The following is a 23,739-nucleotide window of genomic DNA, read 5'->3' as shown; positions in this document are numbered from 1 at the left end:
AACTAGAAAAGTTCAAATAGAAAGAGTAAAATCCAAGAAAATAATTATAAAGCAATACTTCAAAGGATTTCAATAAACACAAATAAGAAATTAAATGTCCACTAAGCAATAATAATTAATAGTTGAGACACAAATCATTCCACTTTAGAACCTAATAGCTCAAGTGCTACAATTCGATTGTGATTTAACTTTCTTTGCATACTCATGACACAAATGATGTATCATATAAAAATCTCCTACTAAACAATTATCTCACTAGGAATCAAACTCTTTGATTATGATCGATCCATCTAGCCTATGCCATGTTGATAAATGTGCAACCTTCAACAATTACTTCCTGAACATCCTAGGAATCAAAGTGATGACTTTGATTCTAATACTAATTATTGAATCATTTACTAAAAGTTATAGTTGATAGTCAAGGTGTAACTCTTCTACTTAAAAATCATAGTAGTTTTAAGGCCACGATTCATTGTAATTTGATCCACCTAACCTATTTCATGTGACGGTTAATGCATCTATAACAAAATTTACTCAAAAATTGTGACCTAAAATAATTTTTATTTTTATTTCAAATTTAATTTGATTTAATTCTAAGATGTTGTTCAATAATTGTGAAAAAAAAGACTCAAAAATTGTGAACTAGAATTAGTGTAATTTATATTTCAAATTTAATTTGATTAAACTCTAAAGTGACTATTGGACACAAATTTAAATCAAAGGACAAGTGTAAAATCTTGCATCAAAATTGTATAATTGTTTCCATTAGTTGCTTTTAATATTGGAATCAAATGCACTTGAAAGTTTTTTTTTATTTCTCTTGTAATTGCTTCTTCTTTCTTTGCTTTTATGAACTAAATTCCCTTTTTGATATAATTCTTTTTTCAAAATAGATTTTTAGATTCATTTGAATATGAAGCAACATAAAAAAAATTAGGAATAAAAATTTGTGACTCGTGGAACAAAATCAATAAAAAATAAATAGAAACTTAATTTTAAGAATTTTATAATGATCTACTAGAAAATATGAACATAAACAAAATGAAATTCAATTATAAGATACTCTCATTTTTCTTCATAACAACAATTAAATTGAAGAAAAATTTAAAAAATTTTGAATACCTAGAGGACTTTACAAGATCTTACAAAAAAGAAGTTTTTGTAAATTATGATGATTATTGATTTAAACAATAAAACACTAGAGAGAGTGAATACTATTTTTTAAAACTTTTTGCAAGAAATTTCTTTTGAGTTTATACTCTTCATACGATGTTAAGGAAATCTTAATAAATGCTTTTAAAGAAGAAAAACAAAAAGACACAATTTGTATATTGGTTCATTCAAATTTGAGTATCGTCTCATCCTCTTTTAAGAATTCTTAAAGGATTACATTAATCTTTCCACATTACACACGTTTTGCCTTTCTAGGATCTGATCAAGTATTCTCACCACTCCTGGTTAACAAGTATTATTACCACTCTTAGTCCTCTAGTCAACACGACTAGTTCGAGTTTAACCACTCTTGGATCTATCCTTAGACAACACGTCTAGACCGAGTTTACCCACTCTTGGTTGAGTAATATCTACAACTTTTGGCATCCGACTATAACTCACTCCTGGTTGAGTATTATCTGTAACTCTTGGCATTCGAGTATAACCCACTTCTGGTTGACATAATCAATCTTGAGTGCTCCCAAGTGTTTTAATTCTCTCCAGAATTTATAACAAATCCTTGATAAGATTCTTACAAGATACAGATTAAAAGCTCTCAATGAAAGAATATTTTTTCAGTATAATACAATTTAAAATCTTTTTTAGTTATAGACTTAGGCAACTCTTTTAGAGAGAATATGTGTATTGAAGTGCAGTATGATAACTGGTGAGGTTGTTCCTTTGGACTAAAGAACATTAGATAGTGTAAACTTGATGAGCAACAAAGTGTAGTTCAACCATATTTCTTGTACTTGCTCCTTTTCTCCTTTTTTCTCCTCTTCGATGAAGTTGTCCCTTTTTTATTTATTGAAAGAGCATCAGATGATATAATCCTTAAGATTATCGTTACACAAAAAGTTGAATTTAGGATAGCTTGTAGCTTTTAGATGTGAAATCTGACTTCGGTCTACATTGTATGGTTCAGAGCTTTTTCTCATAGCCTTAAGCAAAATTGAGCTTGTATGATGTGACTGAGCATAAGGATTCAAGGGAAACATTTCCAGAATTTTCTTCTTCTCTTACAACATCTTTTTCTTGGGTGTCGTGATTATGATCATATCTTTCTACACGAATACCAAGAACAAAATATACCACCATCGAAGTACTTTTTTGTACATGCATTAAATGTTTTGAATATTGATAAACATTAGGCAGTATAGCGTGTTCAAGACATTTTATTTGTCATTTCATTATAAATGCATCGTTTGGTAAGACAAATGTGTATTCATCAAATGATATAAATATAAGATGTATTCTCAAAAGCTAAAGAGTTTTACGATCACTTATCAGATGATGTTTTTAGAAGAAGCTAGGTTGTTTTGCTCATATATTAAATGATTCAATGAGAGATACTATCTTTTAAACGCTAGTTATGATTTTCTGAATCATTTAAACAATTTTGTCTAGAAAACATTATTTATAAACTTTGCTTTAAACATTTATGAAAATGTTTCTTTATTAGACGCTACTGTTTTAAACTACTTTTCATATAGCAATATTTCGTTTAATGTTTTTTTTAAACTTTAAAACTTGAGTTGCTTAGAAATTTATTCTCTAAAAAATTTTATCTAAATAATTATTTTTGAATATTATGACAACTTGAACTGCCACAATTTATGTGTACAGTGGTTTCAAAAATCGTCATTGATTTTACCGTTAGAAATTATAATATATCGGTTTTCAAAAACTACCATAACAACCAACCCTTAATCCAGTATGAAAAGAGATTTCTTTTAGATGTAATAACAACATTTAAAGTTGTCATAATATATTTGTTGGAAAATAATTTTAATGTAAATAACGACGTTACACATTATTCAAAAATTTGTATAAGAATCATAAAACTTTTCAAGAAAAAATTAATTGATATATTAATTCATGTTACACATGACCAATTCATATGGAACACAACAATTACAATAAGACATCCTTAACTATGGAGGAGACCATGATCAAATTTGTATAAAACAAAAGAAACATAAGATGGGGATTCAATTTGTTAGGAGGAGACAATATAATATAACAAGTCCTTTAAATAAGTTTTATGGTAAGAAATATTGAGTGACGAAAGTGAATAAGCATTATTCACCTAGCATGCTTAATTGTGAAAATAAAAGACCTCAAGATGATAAGTTTTCTTTATCGAGTGTAATAAAAGTACTAGATAGCTATAGGACTTCGTCTATCATCTATTGTCTATCATTTAATAAATGTTTTTTAGCATTAAAGAAAATCAATTGAAGCTGAATTGATATACCATAAAAACACTAGGATAAAATCAATTTTCAACGGATAATTTATCTTTTCATTAAATCCTTCAACGACTCTTAAAATAATTTAGGAAAAAAATAACTATGTTCAATATAATGTTAATATTATATCTACATAATTTGTTTGGAAATTTTCTTTTAGTAGATACAATTTAACATTGCAGAAGAAGTAAATTAAATAATTTCATAATGTAAAGATGGAAGATAAAGATTAAAAGCTTTATGGGAAAACTAATATGATCAAACATAAAAGTGACGATTATATTCTTAGAAGCCACAAATAGAGGATACGTTGAATATTAAAATACAAACATAACAATAATAAGAACAACTTATAACTCAGTAAATCTTAGTATCTTTTGAGATTGAGAGAAAATCTTGTAATACTTCACTTTGTGAAACCCTTCCCTTATGAGCTTAAACTATCTTATTTATGATAGCATTTCTCTCGTTATTTAGAGTTCTTAATCGTAAGGAGGATGAAGAAGTGTTTGCCTATTCTAGGGGTAGTCGTTTTACTTTGTTGGACAAGCCAAGATAGTCTATTTAAATTTTCTATAGAATAATTGTCCCAATTTCAAGGTAATGAAAATTACCCTTATAAGAGAATTCTCAATTTTAGCATTAAATTCCCAACCAAGTATTAGTATTTCACCTTTTTCACGATTGAGTGTCAAACATTTTAGTTGAAAAATTACTTCATATTTAGTTTTTGAATTTTACAATTGTGTTTGTTAGTTCTTAATAATTCATTTTTGGACATGTAGATCGTAGCTGAATGTATAAAATTCTTGAGCCATAAAGGAGACTTAGACAAGAGTTCATTACTAAAGTAAAAAAGTTTGTATCAATGGAGCAAAGTAGTCTTATTTTAGATGGAGGGATAAGGTGTTCGTGCATCAATTACAAGTGTTAGAAAATCCATAAACCACTATATGTGATGACTTATTTGTTACAATTTGGATTTATCCCAAACTACAACGTTTAAGTTAATTATGGAGAAGATGAATCAAATGTTTAGAACTTCGGTTATGCATCTAGTAGATATGAAAACATGAACGGTGGGGGATAAGTTTTGCTTTAGTGATTGAAATGATGTATGATACCTATATGTAGACATGTGATTTGCCGCATGTTGAAGAATGTAAGGAATGAAAATTTGTATTAAGAGTCCCCCTTATGTTGAACCCCAAAGATTTTATGAAATGTTAATCCTTGCAAATGAGCCCATTTATAAAGGAGCAACCAAGTCAATATTATCAATATCCATAAGACTTCTAACAGCTAAAACCAATTAGCATGCTACTAAAAATATGTTTATTGATGTCGCTTCAAAAGATAATTGCATACGTAAGAACTACTATGAAGCAAAAGAGGTAGTATCAAGTCTAAAATTAGGCTCAAAAGATTTATTGTTGTGAAAATGGATGCATGTTGTATTACAAGGTTGATACCTACTAACATAATGCAAGTTTTGTCATCGTCCATTTACCTTGTAAGATAGGTATTTACCCGTAGGGATGAAACTAGACAACATGAAAGTGTACCAATTAAAAGAATATTCTACTTGTCAACATCTCAAGATTACAACGACGATATGCTTTTATGAAAATTACTTCACAATTGAAATGACATTATGAGAATAAAAGATATGATGGTTTTCTTGCAACATCCATTTGAAGGAAAAACATAGAAACATTTTGACAATGTGTGTCCAAATTTTGATGTTAACCCACAACGTGTAATGCTTAGTTTATGTTTAGATGGTTTACGTTCATCCCCTTACTCTAGTTGGCTTGTATTTGTTATTCTTTATAATCTACGACCTGATATGTGTATGACTAAACCTTTCTTGTTTCTAACATGTGTCATACCCAGTCTAACAAACCTAACCAAAACTATATATGTGTACTTACAAATGCTCATTGATGATCTCAAAGGACTATGGAATGAAGGTGATATGAGATATGATATTTCCAAAAAAAGAAAAGTTTGAAATATGAGCTTGTTTGTGGACAATAAATGATTTTCCTATTTATGTCATGTTGTGTAAATGGGGCATAAAAGGGAGATTAGCATGTCCCCATTGTATGGACAACACAAAATCTTTCACATTAGGGCATGAGGTAAAACTACTTGGTTAGATTTTCATACGAGATTTTTGTTAAAGATTACCCTTTTATGAAAAATCGACGAAGATTTATGAAGAACAAAGTTGAGTTGGACGATCCACCTTGTTGAATGGGGATCATGTATGAAAATTTGTTCATGACTCCAAATCACATTAGGACACAACTTTAGGGTCCATACCATCCTTATGAGGCGATCCTAAAGATGTTCAACTTAAATGGTGGACACACTTTAAGGAAACATAACCTTATATTTTACATCAATTATTAATTATTACTTGTTATTTTTTTTATTTTTGCAGTCTTGTTACTTGGGAACCTCAACATGAGCAACAAATTAAAAAGGTTTATCAGTCAAAAGTAAGAAAGCACCTCTGTGATATGCTCACGAAAGTTAGGAGCAAGGTGACCAAGCCTATTTGGATAGGGGAATAAGCTAGAATGAAGTTGCTCAACTATTGGGACAATGATAAGTTTAAAGGAAAATACTTTTAAAATAAAATAAGCAGATATTCATCATGAGGTGCAACACTACACTCTACGAATCACAAATCCCATGTATTTCATTGGGGCTAGTAAGTTTCATTTAGAACATTTTCAAATTTTCTTGCATAGTTGAAATTTACGTATTCATAAATATAATCATACTAATTGCATAACATTTGTCAGGAGCGAAAACATGATCTTCCTATGGTACTAAATGAGTTATTTCTTGCCATTCATAAGAAGAAGGACGTTTCTTAGGAACATACATTGCATATGAAATCTATGTATGTTATGCATTTCAATACTTAACTTATTTTTAATTTTCCTATACAATTCAAACACTTTTGAAATATTAATTGAATAGGAAACATATCAGTAACAATTGTAGGATAAAGAATCCGATAGTTTTGCAAAATCTACAACAACAATAAGGATTGAAGGCTAGGAAGATGTCAGAGAGAAGACTAGAGGTGATGTTTATTACACTAGGGACTTACTTGGATGCCAAAATTCACCACGGTTTGACATGCCTCACTTAACCTTCAACATTATCCTACGAAATTCTTCCAGCATAGGAATTACTTGAGATAGAAAGGCTTGAGGAAGAAGTAAGACAAGCCACTCTAAGAGCTACTGTAGTAGATCGTAAAGCATATGTTGTTGTGAGAGAATTTTTAGAGTTGATGACAAAGATGTTGTAATCGATAAGAGAGTTGCTACAACTAATGAGAAAGTTAGTGCAACATTAGAGGATCTGACTAAAACCAATAAGAAATACACTATGATGGAAGAAGAAATGAAGTTGATCAAAAGATAATTAGCAGGAAAGAGAGAGTAGTAACACTTCAATGAGTACCAATCACGTACATCCACATTATGACCAATATTGGGATGATTAACCCCTTCATTGAACAACATTTCCGTTGCAAATGTTGAAGTTGATCACAATTTGAAGTACTTGTTGGATTGTAGCTATATTATAAGTGTTTTTAATTTAATCAAATACTTATAAGTATATTTATTTTTGTATTAAATTTTAGTATTTGACCTATGTTACACCTTTGTCCTTATTCAATTTTTATATAACCTCTTATTCAACTTGTGTTGCTTAATTGTAGGGTGTACACTACTTTTAAGCTTTACATATTATAGGTACTTTTTTTTTCTAGTGGACTTTTTATAACGTTGTGTGACTATGACTTCAACTTTCTCTGTATTAGTTTCAATTTTAATTAATAAGCTTATTTGTATAATGAATTTTGAATCAAATTACGACTTGTAACTTTTTATAATTTGATGCATTATTCACAACTACCAAATGTTTTTAAAAACTTTTAAGTTTTAATTTGATACCTTAACTACGACTCAAGCAAGCATGAATATAGAAATGATTTTTGGATGGATTAAACGAGATACTTTTGAATTATATGAATTGATTCATCACTTGATTTAAATAGGTAAAATCAGGTTATTAAAAACAATCAGCTTAACCGATATTTGTTATATTAATTAACATCAGTTAAACTACATTTTCTCTAACTATACTCACTTTTAATATTCTAAAGTATTTTTTTCTCTTAAAATACTTTTTCTTTTAACACTGTAAGTTTAAATATTTTAAAATATGTTTTCCTATATAGCATTGTCTAACCAACACTATCTCTACAATTTTTTTTACATTTTTAGCCTATTCTATATGCGACTCAAACTAACATTCACAGCTGGCCAATATAAAAATTAGCTTCCAGATTTTTTTTTCCTGAGTTTTCTTTGGATTGAAGCTACTCTTCCATTACCATCAATTTTCGTCTCATTGCGACCGACTTTATTCCTTATATTATTATATTATTATAGTGTCAGAAATCAATGCCCTGCAAGCATTATTGAAAAACAATATTGTTTAACTTCATCTATTCTAGAAAAAAGAAAAAAGTTATTTTAGTGATTGAGTAAAAAAATAAAAAACAAATATTTGGGGTATTTGAAAGTCAGTTTGGTTAGATTCTTTATTTAAATACTCTTTCCAATCAAAGATAATAAATTTTTTTACTATAAATTTCAAAATACTTTTTTTCAAAATAAAAAGTTATTAAACGTTTTACAATGAAAAAATTAGAAAGAGGTAAATGTTGTGATTTTTTTTTCTGCAAACTTGTTTGTCATGTTTATATATATATAATGCAATCAAACCTTAAAATAACTTCTAATAAAATAAAATATACTGAGTTAGTTCAAACATTTAATCTGAAATTTGAACCAAACTATATGATTGAAGAAAATAAATTAAAAAAAAGAATTAATTTTCATTAATGCATGATCTATTTATACAATGTTGATATGAACATGTCATTAGAATTATATTTATTTTAGACATAAGTGTAAATAAAAAAAGTTGTTAATAAAATTATCTTATTAAAAGTAATTTTATAATAACTATGAGTTGTTTAACTAAACACAGTCTAGTGCATGAATGTATACAGCTATAGATAAGACAATAAATATAAAATGAACTATGGCTTGAATTACTATTTTGTAAACTATGAACATAAATGACACTAGCAACAAAGTGTCCTTAGCTTGTGAAGGTAGTACTATAACATTTTTTTTATCTCATATTATAAATATTGGTTAAATGTATTTACATTATAAAAACGAATAAATTCCTAAATATTAACCCGTTAAAATTATAATAATTATAATAAATTCCTAAATATTGACATATAACATTTTTCTTTTATATTGGAACTAAATCAAAGCACAAACATAATTGCACTATTGTTGTAACTTCCTTTCCTGTTTTGCATATTTGGTTTAAATATATGTTCCAAGATAGATGAATACAGGAAAATCACCTATAAAAACAAGTAGTAAACTTGATAGAACCATAATAAATGTATCATAATACTTTAAATTTCAAATATTTACATCCCGTTATATTTATTATTTTACTTCTTCTTTTTTATAAATATAAAGATTCAAATTTGTTCCATTTTTATGGATAAATTTTCTCTATAAAAAAATTATTGAATCCGTTCCTAAATTTTATATGGGTTATGAAGTAGGTGATTGAGTGTAAATTGGTTAATGAACTGAAGAAAGTTTGTTTTTATGTATCCAAGATTTGGATGAATGTGCATGGACAGTACGTGGATTCCTGAGTGGAACTGAAAGGAGGAGAGATAACAAAACCCAAAGAATAACTGTGATGTCTGGTCCCCACACCGACCAATATAACCAATGCAAATCAGACGGATGTTTGTAACAAATTTATTGGATTCTTTTGGAGATTATAACAGTATCAGAACATTAGGCAGCACACTAATTTATAAATACCATGTGAAATGCATTAGGTCTTTTGGCTGGCATGTCAAATAATTTATACATTTGCATCCCCATGTTGGATTCTGTGTTCTAGAGGACATTATTTTAAGGTGCATCAGGATTATAGATTTTGTTGACTAGGAAACAGGTTGAGATTTCCGACATGCATGTATGATTTTATGTTTAATGGAGCTCATGATTAATTTCAAGGTTTAAGTCTGAGATTGCTATAACTTTACTCTGAAATCCAGCTGGGAATACTTTCTTTATTCTGTGTACTGTGAATCTTGCAGATTCTGTCGCTTCACCCACTTTTCTTTTGTTTTCTAAGAATTATTTACTCTTCTCTATCTCATGAACTTGTGCAGGATTTTTTTTAGAATCCAAAACTCATGTGCTAAAGCACATCAAAAGAAAAACAGAGAACATATTATGATGGGACAAGACCAAAACTCATGATAAAATGTGGAACAAAGGAATCGAGCAAACCATAATTTAGGAAGACTGTGTTTATTTCTATGACCTAAGAAAGAAGGAAGAAAGTCCTGTTTAATGAGCTTACGTCTTTGTTTGTCTTTGCCTATGTACTAAAACATGCAGCATTTAAGAGAGTGGAACATAGTTTGGACCCCTATATATATAATATATCATTAAATCTATAAAGTTATACTTTAAAATTAATTTTAGTTTATATATTATTTTAATCCATTAAAATTATTGATCAAAAACCACTACTGATTACAAGTCTGACTATGTAAAAAATATCTTCTAAAAACACCAAAAGTAGGGAAAATTGTACTTTTACATAGATAAATACATTTTCTCCATATCCTTCACAATCCCACGAAGACAAAATCTCTTTGTTTCTAAGTAAACCTATTTTTATTTATTTTTTTTCACTTTAGCAAAGATATTTGCACTATGAGTTGATTCTACACAAATAAAAATTGGAAAACCTTCATGATAGTCTCTAAAAATACCATCCTTCAAGCAATATCGAGATATCCATCACCAACAGTATTAGTATTAAATTTAATATAATAGTTAGAGGAAAAAATTAATAATTTTAGGAGTAGAAGGGATAAATAGGATTGAAAAATATATATAAATGCAAAATTCATGAAAACAACCTCACCAAAATATATTATAAATCTTTCGTTACAGCAACTTCAGTCTTAATGTGGAAAATGACTGACTAAGAGAAGAGATAGAAATCATAAAATCTGATAGAGTTCTTTATTTTCCAAATACAGAGGGAATAAAAAGATAATTAACCATCTATGGTAACGAGGATAATATGGTATTTTTGAAAACATTTCCTAAATATTGAGCCACCAAAGAGCAATAGAATAAAAAATATGATCAACTTTTCCTCAGACTTATTACTGTGCAACCAATATTTTTGAAAATATCATCTCTAAGAGCTTACTGTGTAGTAATATTTTCCAAGCAAAAATTAAAATTGAGAGTAGAGAAAGAAATTATGCAGATTTTAAGTCAAAGGAGGGGAACATGCAACAAAGCTTGTTTAGCATCATTATTAGTGGTATTCCAAAAACGATAACCTAGAAGGGTAGACTAATATACTAATGTGATAAATGAAACATATTCTTATAATAAAGGTAATCTTTGTAAGATGGAAGAAGGAATATTAAGGAAATTTTCATTGAATTTGTAATTTTATTACAAATATAGTAAAGTCAGAGTTTCAAGTATAGATGAATCCAGACACAAGTGGTAAAATAATTTATGCATAATTAAGTTGCAATCACAGATTCTTTCTAAAAATAAAACAAAAATAAAGGTAGTAAGTTTATATGTTAAAAATGCTTTAATTGATGACTCACACATAGCTCAACACATATGGAAACTATATTTTATACCGTTCAGTTCTAAAAGAAAACAAAAAGCTTGTAGTAATTTGATTAATTTTATTGTATCACGTTTTTATTGCATTCATTCAAAATTGTTTCAATGTTAAGCTTTGCAGCAACAAAAAAGTTTAACCTTCTAAAAGTTTAACCTTCTTGACGTACTGATTTGTCAGCAACAAAATTGCATACTGTTTTATCAACTTTTCTACTACAATCTTAAGGACTTATTGTTAATATCTTTGACAAGTGCACCAAATCGTTCAAGTAATAAACCGTGGTAAGACCAGGTATCGTTTTCCCAAGAGACTCGTAATACTAGAAAATTGTGCGATTAACAACTCATCTAGACTCAAGAACAACTCATCATTTAAGAATATATGCAAAAAGATAAATTCACAAGTAATTACAAGGTTGGACTTTGGTATTGAAGGCACTTAGAAATGGAAAAGACTAGAAATGATATGAAATGACATTGTTAAGGTTAGTTTTCACCAATGCACTCTTGTGTATAACCAATTTCATCTCCTCTCTATCAATTTACTAAAGTCAATCCACTAAAACACTCTAGCCCTAATCCCTTAGATGAAAGACCCTAGGTTTTCCTTATCAAACTCCAATCCCTTGGACAATCTAACAAGCAAACCCGCATTAAGAACTAGGGTCTAAGACAACATATGAATCATATCACATCCCTGGCTCAATGACCCACAAGGACTCTTGTTTCAGTTCAAGATTTCATATCCCTTCCCTGGCTCAATGAAACCCCAAAATCAAGTCATGAACGTCCCCATTACATGCAAGCTTTAAGATCGGAAACAAGAATACTAGTAATAGATAGAAAAGACATTTATAAATACGAAACAATCATTCATTACACAAGAGTTCATAGGCTACATCTAACCCTAACAAGATGAATCTGGTTCTCCATTTCCATGGAGAACCCTAAAGCTTACAAACATGGAAGATGGAAGAAGAAGGAGACCCAAAGGAAGAGGAGGAGATGTTCCCACAAGCTCCTCGCGCCCTCCATGAGCTCTAGACGTGAAATCACGCCTCCAAAGAACCAAAGACCATTTTTCTTTCTGCCTCGTGAGTATATATAATGCCCGAATTCTCGCTTAAGCGAGAATAAACTTCTTGGAGAAGATAGTCATTCTCGCTTAAGCTAAATTATTCTCGCTTAAGCGAAAATGACTTTTAAATCAATGACTTCCTAGATCACCGAGACTCTTCAATGTAATGGAGGATCTTCCTAACATCGAAATAGATCAAAAAACAAGGGATTAGAGTATTATTTACGTAATGTAGCTCAAAATATAGATAAATACTAAAACTAAATAAAAGAGAGGATTTAAGCAAGTAATAAGTTAAAGAAGAGTTGATTTTGCTACTAAAATGATGCTTAGATAATGGTAAGAATTAGCATTATCACTTATGGCTAACATCAACAATATAACTTTGGAGAGCCAAACCTTTATTTTCGAAACTCAGACGGTCTTCGCGAAATCACTTCCAGACATGTCAAAAGTTAAGGTTTTCTCTAGACAGAACTTCGGGCGCTGACAAGAACGCGTGTGCACTCTTTTAGACATATATGGAGTTGTTGATGTTCTTTCATCTTCGAAGCCTGACCCCAGTGTTCCCTCAAACTCAAAACTAGTTGAAGAGTGGACTTACGCAAACAAGGTATGCCGACACACTTTGCTTAGTGCACTTTCTAATGATTTGTTCGATGTGTACTATTCCTACAAGGAAGTAAAAGACATTTGGGACTCATTGATTCTCAAATACACTGTCGAAGATGTCATCAAACAAAGATTCGTCATACGTAACTACTACCGTTGGGAGACGATTGAAAGCAAAGAGATAAAAACTTAAATCAATGAATACCACAAGTTGCTCGAAGATATCAAAGCAGAGAATATTCTTCTACCGGATGAATTTGTTTCAGAACTTTTGATCGATAAATTGCTGCCATCTTGGACAAATTACAAACAACAGTTAAAACATAGACACAAGCAGATGTCTCTACCAGAACTCATTACACACATAATTATTGAAGATACCAACAGGAAGGAGTCTGCTATTGCAAGGGCCAAAGCTTTATCTGCAAGGGCCAAAGTTTTACCTGCTCCTAGAAGGTATGAACACAAACTTGATCACAAAAGGAAAAATATAGTCAGGCCATTATGCTGAAAGCTAGGCCATCATGCACCACAATGCAGGCATAGAGTGAGAAACGATAATCCTCCTAGGGCAAATTATTGTTGCGGTCGTTTCTCAAGTAAATTTGATGACTAATGTGAGCAAATGGGTTGTAGACTCTGGTGCTACCAAGCATATATGTGCAAACAAAAGTGCCTTTACCTCTTACACTAGTAGAGGGGATGGAGAAGAACACGTCTACTTTGGAGATTCCAAGACCACTCATATTTTAGGAAAAGGAAAAGTTCTTCTTAAGCTCGCATCTGGAAAGACTTTGGCCTTGAGTGATGTGCTACATGTGCCATCAATCAGAGTTAATTTAATCTCTATAGCACTACTGCAAAGGTGTGCGTGTGCGTGTGTGAGTGCATATGTGTGCGCGTGGGTGTGTGTGTGTGTATGTGTGTGCGCGTGTGTATGTGTGTACGTGTGTGTGTGTGTGTAAGTGTGGGTGTGTCTGCGTGTGCATGTGTGCATGTGCATGTATGCGAATGTGCGTGTGTGTGAGTGTGTGTGTGTTTGTGTTTTGGTTTGTGTTGGGTTTGAGTGTGTGTGTGTGTGTGTGTGTGTGCGTGTGTGTGTTTGTGTTTGTGTGTGTTTGTGTATGTGCGTGTGTGTATGCGTGTGCGTGTGGGTGTGTGAGTGCATGTGTGTGTGTGTGCGTGTGTGGTATGGCGAGTGTCATGTGTACGTGCGTGTGCGTGTGTGTGTGTTTGTGTGCACGTGTGTCTGTGTGTATGTGTGTGTGTGCATATGTGGTGTGGCGTGTGCATGTGTGTATGTCTACTTCTACGTGTGTGTGTGTGTGTGAGCTTGTGCGTGTATGTGTGCATGGGTGTGCGTGTGCGTATGTGGGTATGTGTGCGCGTGGGTGTATGTGTATACATTTTTGCGTGTGTGTGTGCGTGTGTGGGTGTGGGTGTGTGTGTGCCTGCGTGTGCATATGTGCGTGTGTGCGAATATGCGTGTGAGTGTGTGTGTGTTTGTTTGTTTGGGTTTGGGTTTGTGTGTGTGTTTAAGTGTGTGAGTTTGTGTGTGCGCGTGTGTTTGTGTGTATGTGCATGTGCGTGTGCATGTGCGTGTAAGTGTGGGTGTGCGTTTGCATGTGTGTGCCTGTGTGTGCGTGTGTAGTATGGCGAGTGATGTGTGTATGTGCGTGTGCGTGTGTGCGTTTGTATACGTGCGTGGTGTGGCGTGTGCATGTGCGTATGCGTCTACGTCTACGTTTGCGTGTGCTTGTGCATGTATGTGTGCGTAGGTGTGTGTGTGCGTGTGTGTATGTGAGCGCGTGGGTGTGTGTGTGTGCGTTTCTATGCACATGTGTGTGTGGGTGTGTATGTGTGTGTGTGGGTGTGTCTCCGTGTGCGTGTGTGTGTGTCTATATGCGTGAGTGTGTTAGTGTGCGTGCGTGGTGTGTCGTGTGCATGTGCGTGTGCGTCTACGTTTGCGTGTGCTTGTGGGTGTCTGTATGCGTAGGTGTGCGTGTGCGTGTGTATGTGTGCGCGTGGGTGTGTGTGTGCATTTGTGTGCATGTGTGCGTGTGTGTGTGTGCACGCGAGTGTCTGTGTGAGTGTGTGTGTGTGTGTGTGTACTTGTGTGCGTGTGTGTCTGTGTGCATGTGTGTGTGTGGTATGGTGAGTGGCATGTGCATGTTTATGTGCGTGTGTGTGTTTGTGGGTGTTTCTGTGTGCGTGTGCGTGTGGGTGTGGGTGTGGATGTATGCGTGTGTGTGTGTGTGTCAGTGTGCATTTGTTTTTGGGTGTGTGCATGTGCGTTTGTGTGTACGTGTGTCTGTGTGCATGTGTGGGTTTGTGTTCTTATTTGTGTGTGTATCTGTGTGGGCGTGCGCGTGTATGTTTGTTTGTCTGTGTTTGTGTTTTTGTTTGTGTGTGGTTGTGTATGTGTTTGTCGTTGTGTGTGTGTTTGTTGGTGTGGGTGGGTGGGTGTGTTGTGTGTGCATGTGTGGGTGGGCGTGTGTGTATATCTTTGCATATGTGTGTTCAACTGCGTGTGTGGTGTGGCGTGTGCGTGTGCATGTGCATGTGTGTGTGTGCGTGTGTCTGTGTGCCTGGGCGTGTGTGTATGTGCATGAGTGTGTGTGTGTGTGTGTGTGTTTTGGTTTTTTTCTGTGTGTGTTTGTCAATGTGTGTGTGTGTGTCTTCTTCTTTGTGTGTATGTCTGTACGTGTGTGTGTGTGTGAGGGTTTGTATGCGTGTACGTGTGTGTACCTATGTCCGTATGTGTGCGCGCGGAGTTTTTGTGCGTGTGTGGGTGTATCTATGCGCGTGTGTTTGTGTTTGTATTTGTGTGTTTGTGAGTGTGTTTGTTTGTTTGTGTGTCCGTGTGTGCGCATTTGTCTTAGTGTGCGTGCGTGTGAGTGTGCGTATAGATGTCCGTGTGACTGTGGGTATGCGTGTGTGTGTATGAGTGTATGTGTATGTGTGTGTGTGTTTGCATTTGTGTGTGTTTGTTTGTGTGTGGTATGTGCGTGTGCGTGTATGTGTTTGTGTGTGTGCCTGAGCGTGTGACTGTGTTCGTGAGTGTGTGTGGGGGGGGGGGGGGGAGGGGGGGCGTTCATGTGTGTGTATGTGCATGTGTGTGTGCATTTATATGTGCATGTGTGTGCGTGCATGCGTGTGTGTGTGTGTGGTATGACGTGTGGCGTGTGTGTGTGTGTGAATTTCATGTTTGTGCGTGTGTGCATGTGTTTGCGGGTGTGCAGGTGTGTGTGCACGTGTACCTGGGCATTTGCGTATGAGTGTACATGTGTGTATGTGTGTGTGCGTGTACGTGTGTGTGTTGGCATGTGTGTGCTTGTGCATCTGCGTTTGCATGTGTGTGTGCTTGTCCGTGCGTGGATTTGTGTGTGTGCATTTATGTGTATGTGTGTATGTGGTGTCTGTGTGCGTGTGTGTGTGCGTGTGCCAGTTCTTGTGGTTGTGTGTGTGTGTGCGCGGGTGTGTGTGTGATTGTGGATGTGTGCGTGTATCTGCATTTGCGTATACTTGTGTGGGTGTGAGTGCATCTGTTCGTGTGTATCTGTGTGCACGCGCGTGTGTGTTTGTGTGTGTGTGTTTTAAGTATTTGTGTGTGTTTGTGTGTGTCTTTTTCTTTGTGTGTGTGTGTATGTGGGTGGGTGTGCTGCGTGTGAATGTGTATGTTTGTGCGTGTGTGTGTACGTGTATCTGCATTTGCGTATACGGGTGTGGGTGTGAGTGCATATGTTCGTGTGTGTCTGTGTGCACGCGCGTGTGTGTTTGTGTGTGTGTGTTTTAAGTATTTGTGTGTGTGCGCGTCTTTTTCTTTGTGTGCATGTGTGTGTATGTGGGTGGGTGTGTGTGTTTGTGCGTGTTTGTGCATATGTGTGTGTGCTTGTGCGTGTGTGGTGTGGCATGTGGCGTGTGTGTGTGCGTGTGCTTGTGTGGGTGTGTGTGTCTGCATATGTTTGTGAATGTGTGTTCAACTGCATATGTGGTGTGGTTGTGCGTGTGCGTGTGCATGTGCATGTGTGTGTGCGTGTGTGTCTGTGTGTGTGTTTGTGAGTGTGTGTGTGTGTGTGCGTCTGTGCATGTGTATGTGCCCATGCATGTGCATGTGGGTGTGTAAGTGTGTGTGTGTGTGTGTGTGTGTTTTTGTTTTTTTTTGTGTGTTTGTCATTGTGTGTGTGTTCTTCTTTGTTTGTATGTATGTACGTGTGTGCGTGTGTGTGTGAGGGTCTGTTTGCATGTGCGTGTTTGTGTGTGCATGTGTGTACGTATGTGCGTGTGTGTGCGCGCATGAGTGTTTATGCGTGTGTGGGTGTATGTATGCGCGTGTGTTTGTGTTTGTATTTGTGTGTTTGTTTGTGTGTGTGTGTGTTTGTTTGTGTGCTCGTGTGTGCGCATGTGTATTAGAGCACGTGCGTGTGCGTGTGCGTATAGGTGTGTGTGTGAGTGTGCGTATGCGTGTGTGTGTGCGTGTGTGTGTGTGTGTGCTATGTTTGTGTTTGTTTGTGTGTACGTGTGTGGTGTGTGCGTGTGCGTGTGTGTGGGTGCATGTGTGGATGTGTGTGTGCTTAAGCGTATGCCTGTGCGCATGTGTGTGTGTGGGCGTTCATGTGTGTGTGTTCGTCTGCTTGTGCGTGTGCGTGTGTGTGTGTGTGCATGTGTGTGCGTGCGTGTGCGTGCGCGTGTGTGTATGTGTGGTATGACGTGTGGCGTGTGTGTGTGAGTGTTCATGTGTGTGCGCCTGTGCGTGTGCGTGTCTATGTGCGTGTACGTGTGTGTGCGGGTCTGTGGGTGTGTGTGTGTGCGTGTACTTGTGCATTTGCGTATGAGTGTACATGTGTGTGTGTGTGTGTGCGTGTGTGTGCTTGTGTGTGTATGTGCATGTGTGTTTGTATTTATGCGTGTATGTGTGTGTGTCTATATGTGTGCGTGTGGATGTCTGCGTGTGTTTGTGCGTGTATCTGCATAAGCGTATACCTGTGTGGGTGTGAGTGCATATATTCGTGTGTGTGTGTGTGTTTGTGTGCACGCGCGTGTGTTTTTGTGTTTGAGTTTGCTTTTGTACTTGTGTGGGTGTTTGTGTGTGTGTGTTTTTTTTCTTTGTCTGTGTGTAGGTGGGTGGGTGTGCTGCGTGTGAATGTGTGTGTGCGTGTCTGTCCATATGTGTGTGTGCCTGTGCGTGTGTGGTGTGGCATGTGGTGTGTGGCATGTGCATGTGTGTGTGCTTGTACATGTGTGCTTGTGTGCGTGTAGTGTGTCTGCGTATCTGCGTGTGTGTGTGTGCGCCTGATTGTGTGTGTGTGTGTGTGTTCGTGTTTGTGCTTATGTGTGTGTTTGAGTATGTGTGTGTGTGTGTGTGCTTGTGTGTGTATGTGCGGGTGTGCGTGTATATGTGTGCGTGTGCGTGTATAGTATAAACTATTGATGTAACATCCCAAAATATATAGTATAAACTATATTAAAGAGAAGCTACAAGCATGATAAAGTATACAGTTATCCATCTAAGATATAAAGTGTTACTCAGTCATAAAAAAAACTATAAATTTGAAACTTTATATATATATATATATATATATATATATATATATATATATATATATTCTAAAGGATACTCCAAAACTATACACAAACGTCTACTAAACTAAGCCAACTACTCAACAACATCACCTCCATCCAAAGCTTGCTCCAGAGAAACCTCTTCTTCCGCTGCTCACATCCAAAGGATGATCATTGCAGAAGGAAGAACATCAACACATACAAAATACAACACATAACAGGGTAAGCTAGTTTAAACAAAGATTAATCATACACTAATTCATTTAACTTCATACAATCATACTATTCATTCACATCAAATAAACTCTTCATACATAACACCACACTGACTTTAACTGTCCGGACCTAGAATGATTATAGAGTTATGGCGGGTCGTGCACTCGTGGTGGCTTCTACTACTTTCGAAAGCCATTGCCAATGGGTTTCACCCTACCACACTCACGAGGTTAGTCCGTTATCACTCACCTTGGGCCATATTGGAAGCACCCAAGACTAGGACGTCCTGCTACTCCTCATAACATGGATCAATCCTCTCTACTTGTGAATGAAAGACCATTGAAGTTTCAGGACAACCCCCAAGACTAAGCTCCTGCATTTATTCTAAACTTACTTGAATCTCAACTAGAGATTGCACTTTGAATCACAACATAGGGCATCACCATGTATCCTCTTCTTGAGAATCATGGAATTACGTCCATTAACCATACTTGAAACTTACACTTTGAAATCACCAACTTACACTTTTGAAATACAACATACATCAATAACCAATGATATTACATAACACAACTTCAACTTACTTCATAAAGCACTCAATGTTTCATGTAAAACAACCTAAGATCAAAAGAAGAGTGAACTAGAACTGAATCCCTCACACAACGCACACATTCGCATAGCAAAACTAGAGGCTTCTCGCACAGCAACCTAGGTCGCTGTGCGAATCCTCAGACAGAGACCACACCCTCTAAACCATTCGCATATCGGTTAAACTCGCTATGCGAATAAACCATGATTTGAATCAGACCCCAGACCCCTCGCATAGCGTCCCAGCTCGCTATGCGAGAACCTCAGACAGTGGCTCATGTTCCTCCAGCACTCGCAGAGCGAAACCCATTCGTTGTTCGAATAAAAAGAATAATAACCCCAGACCCCAATCAGTAGCATAACGACTTGATTCGCTATCCGAATCATCAAACAGAGAGCAACCCTCTCAATTCATTCAAACAGCGCACTCATTCGTTGTGCGAATGCCTGGCAGAGAGCATGTCGCTAAGGTGACTCGCTATGCAAATCCATTCGCACAACGAGTCTGCATAATTTGCAGAATTATGCAACTCAACCATAACTTACCAATTCTACTCAATTTTCCCAACTTCTAACACTCCTAAATTGTTGTACAAACTTAATTAAACTTGACTAAGTGATTCTAAACATTCCTAACATCAATCTAAAGTGTTTATGCACCTATCCTACTCTAAAACCTCAATTTCATCAACTTAGAGACTCAAATCCAAATCTACCATTCTTCACAATTTCTTGAACCACCTAGGGACTCAAATAAGTCCCAAATGACTTGTCTAAGCTATCCCAACTGACCAATACCACTTCTAACCCCTCAGTCACAAATTCACTACTCCACTTCCTTCAAATATGACTCTAAACATGCTCAAATCACTTCACTTTCTATCTAGACCCTACCATAACAGATTACTCACATAAAATACCTCCAACATAAACAATAATACCTCCAACATAAACAATCACAACAGTTCAGTTGATCCAAATAGTTCATCATCATCATAATAAAATTTCACATATTACACCTTTCAATACATACCATTCACTTTACTCTAGAAACTCAAAATTGTGCCTCAAACAGCAAAAATAAACCATATTCAACATATATATACAATTCATACAGTAAATTAAAACAATAGCTAGCTCCTCTTACCTCAGAGACAAACAGCCCAACTCACAAAGTTACACCAACCGTACCTTGCACTACAAGGGAACTCAACAGAAACCTAAAACTCACCAATTGGTGATAGAAAACAGCTCTTAGAGCTTGAATTGAACTAGAAATTGAAGGAAGAAACTGCTAACCACATGCAAAGCAGAAACTATGCATGCTCACAGTCCAGAGATGCACAGATAACAGTGGAAATGACTTACCAGCTGAATACACAAAATTGATCGGTCAAGATCGAAGCCTTCAACGCCAGGATTGCCTAAGCACCTCCTGATCGTCGAACAGATAACTCAGTAGTGAGAGATTGTAGAGAGAAGTTAGAGAACTCTGAGGAATAGAGTTTTAGAGAGATGAAGTGTTCTTAGAATAATGAGACGTGTTTATAAAATCCTATTTATATTATAAGATTATTTTAAAGTAAAATAATCTGTCTCATTATTTTAATACACCTATCTGCTCTAATACTCTATTTTCTAGGTCCTTACATTCTTCCCAACAACAAAAATTTTCGCCCTCGAAAATTAGACTTACCAGAGAACAGGTGAGGATAGGATTCTCTCATAACTCCCTCTAATTCCCAAGTGGAATCACCTGTTCTACTATCCAAACAACTTTGACTAGACTGATGGTCTTTCCTCTAAGCTGTTTGGTCTGGCTCTCCACAATCCTAACAGGTTGTACCTCAACAGACAGATCTTCTCTGACTTGCACGTCTTCAGCTTCTAACACGTGTGAAGGATCAGACATGTACTTCCTAAGCTGTGATACATTAAACACTGAATGAAGATTCGCTAGCTGGGGTGGCATGGCTATCTCATACGCCACTGGCCCTACACGCCTCAGGATCTGATAAGGACCAATGAACCTAGGAGATAACTTCCTAGCACGAACGGCTCTTCCTACACCAGTAGTAGGAGTCACTCTGAGGAATACATGATCCCCAACCGCAAACTCCAACGGTCTCCGTCTCTGATCAGCATAGGACTTCTGCCTACTCTGCGACGACCGCATTCTTTCCTGAAGCAACTTCACCTTATCGGTCGTCTGCTAAATCAACTCTGGCCCAGTCAACATTGATTCTCCATCCTGAAACCAACAAAGAGGCGTTCTACACCTTCTCCCATACAATGCCTCAAACGGTGCCATACCAATGCTGGCCTGATAATTGTTGTTGTAGGTAAACTCCACCAACAACAACACCTCATCCCAGACTCCCAAATGATCCAAGACACACATCCTCAGCAAATCCTCAAGTGACTAGATCGTTCTCTCTGACTAGCCATCAGTCTATGGATGATAAGCTGAACTCATCTGAAGTCTGCTGCCCAGCTCACTTTGAAGCGTCTGCCAAAAACGAGATGTGAACTGTGGATCTCTATCTGATACAATACTGGAAGGCACCCCATGCAGTCTCACCACTTCTCTGATATACAACTGTGCAAGCTTAGTCATAGACATTCTCAAATTAACTGCCAAGAAATGAACACTCTTGGTCAACCTGTCTACAATCACCCAAATAGCATCATGACCTTTTACCGTTCGTAGCAAATGGGTACCAAAGTCCATAGCTATGCTATCCCATTTCCACTTAGGAATCTCCAGCTGCTGCAACAAACCCCCAGGTCGTTGATGCTCCACTTTAACCTTCTGATAGGTCAAACAAGAAGCCACAAACCGAGCTACATCTCCCTTCATACCAGACCACCAGAAAGAATCCTTGAGGTCTTAATACATTTTAGTCATGCTAGGACGCGTGCTAAAACGACTATGGTGATCCTCCTCAAGGATCAATCTCCTCAGCTCAGAATCCTTAGGAACACAAACCCTACCTCTGAACCGTAGTATACCATCAGTCCCCACAATGAAGTCCCTACCCTGATCGATACCAATCAACCCTGCTGACCTCTGAAGCTCGACGTTTGACAACTGTTTATCTCTATTATGGTCCAACAACCCACTAGACACCACCAAACTGCTACATCTGATAAAATATGATTCTAATTCCACCTGCAGTCTCATGTTCCTAAAACTCTCCACCAACTTCAACTCTCTAACCATCAATGTTGACACATGAACTGTCTTCCTACTCAACGCATCAGCAACCACATTCGCCTTCCCCGGATGGTAGAGGAGATCAAACTCAAAATCCTTCAAAAACTTCATCCATCTCCTCTACCTCATGTTCAGCTCCTTCTGATCAAAGAGATAATTCAAACTCTTATGATCACTGAACATCCGAAACTATGCACCATAAAAATAGTGCCTGTAAATCTTCAAGGAAAACACAATTGCTGCCAACTCCAAGTCATGAGTGGGATAATTCTTCTCATGAACCTTGAGTTGCCTTGAAGCATAGGTGACCACCTTTCTCTCTTGCATTAACATACAGCCCAGCCCCTGATAAGAAGCGTCACAGAAAACCTCAAAAGGTTTACCTGTGTCAAGGATAACCAACACTGGAGCACTGGTCAACCTTTGCTTTAGCTCTTGAAAGCTAGACTCACACCGGTCCATCCAAACAAAAGGCTGATCCTTCCTCGTCAACTGAGTCAACGACGCTACTATTCTAGAAAATCCTTCTATGAAACGACGATAGTAGCCTGCCAAACCAACAAAACTTCTGATCTCAATGGCAGACTTCGGTCTCTCGCACTGAAGTATTGCTTGAACCTTAGTTGGATCCACAACAATTCAACCCACTGAGATAACATGCCCCAGAAACTTCACCTCTTCTAACAAAAACTCACACTCAGACAATTTAGCGTACAACTTCTTCTCTCTCTATACCTCAAGCACTGTTCTAAGATGATTCTCATGCTCCTCCCGAGTCTTAGAATAAATAAGTATGTCATCTATAAAGACAACAACAAACTTATCTAAGAATGGCCTAAAGATTTTGTTCATATAGTCCATAAATATGGTTGGAGCATTAGTCACACCAAAAGGCATAACTACATACTTGTAGTGACCATATCTGGACCTAAAGGCAGTCTTCTGAACATCACCTGCCTTGACCAGAATTTGATGATAACTTGACCTCAGGTCTATCTTGGAGAAAACAATAGCTCCATGCAGCTAATCCATCAAGTCATCAATCCTAGGCAACGGGTACTTGTTCTTGATGGTTAACTTGTTCAACTGCCTGTAATCTATACACAGTCTAGAGCTATCATCCTTCTTCTTCACAAGCAACACAGGCGCACCCCACGGAGAAACACTCGGTCTTATGAA

The 23,739-nt window shown here is 36.2% G+C and overlaps 1 pseudogene; it reads right to left on the bottom strand.

Annotated features, from left to right (window-relative positions):
* Nucleotides 1-13,201: 13,201 nt before the first annotated feature.
* Nucleotides 13,202-21,519, bottom strand: LOC108344475 (uncharacterized; annotated as a pseudogene).
* Nucleotides 21,520-23,739: the final 2,220 nt, after the last annotated feature.

This window comes from Vigna angularis, chromosome 8, assembly GCF_016808095.1.
Source record: "Vigna angularis cultivar LongXiaoDou No.4 chromosome 8, ASM1680809v1, whole genome shotgun sequence".
NCBI lineage: Eukaryota > Viridiplantae > Streptophyta > Magnoliopsida > Fabales > Fabaceae > Vigna > Vigna angularis.
This window is presented reverse-complemented; position numbering and strand designations above follow the sequence as displayed.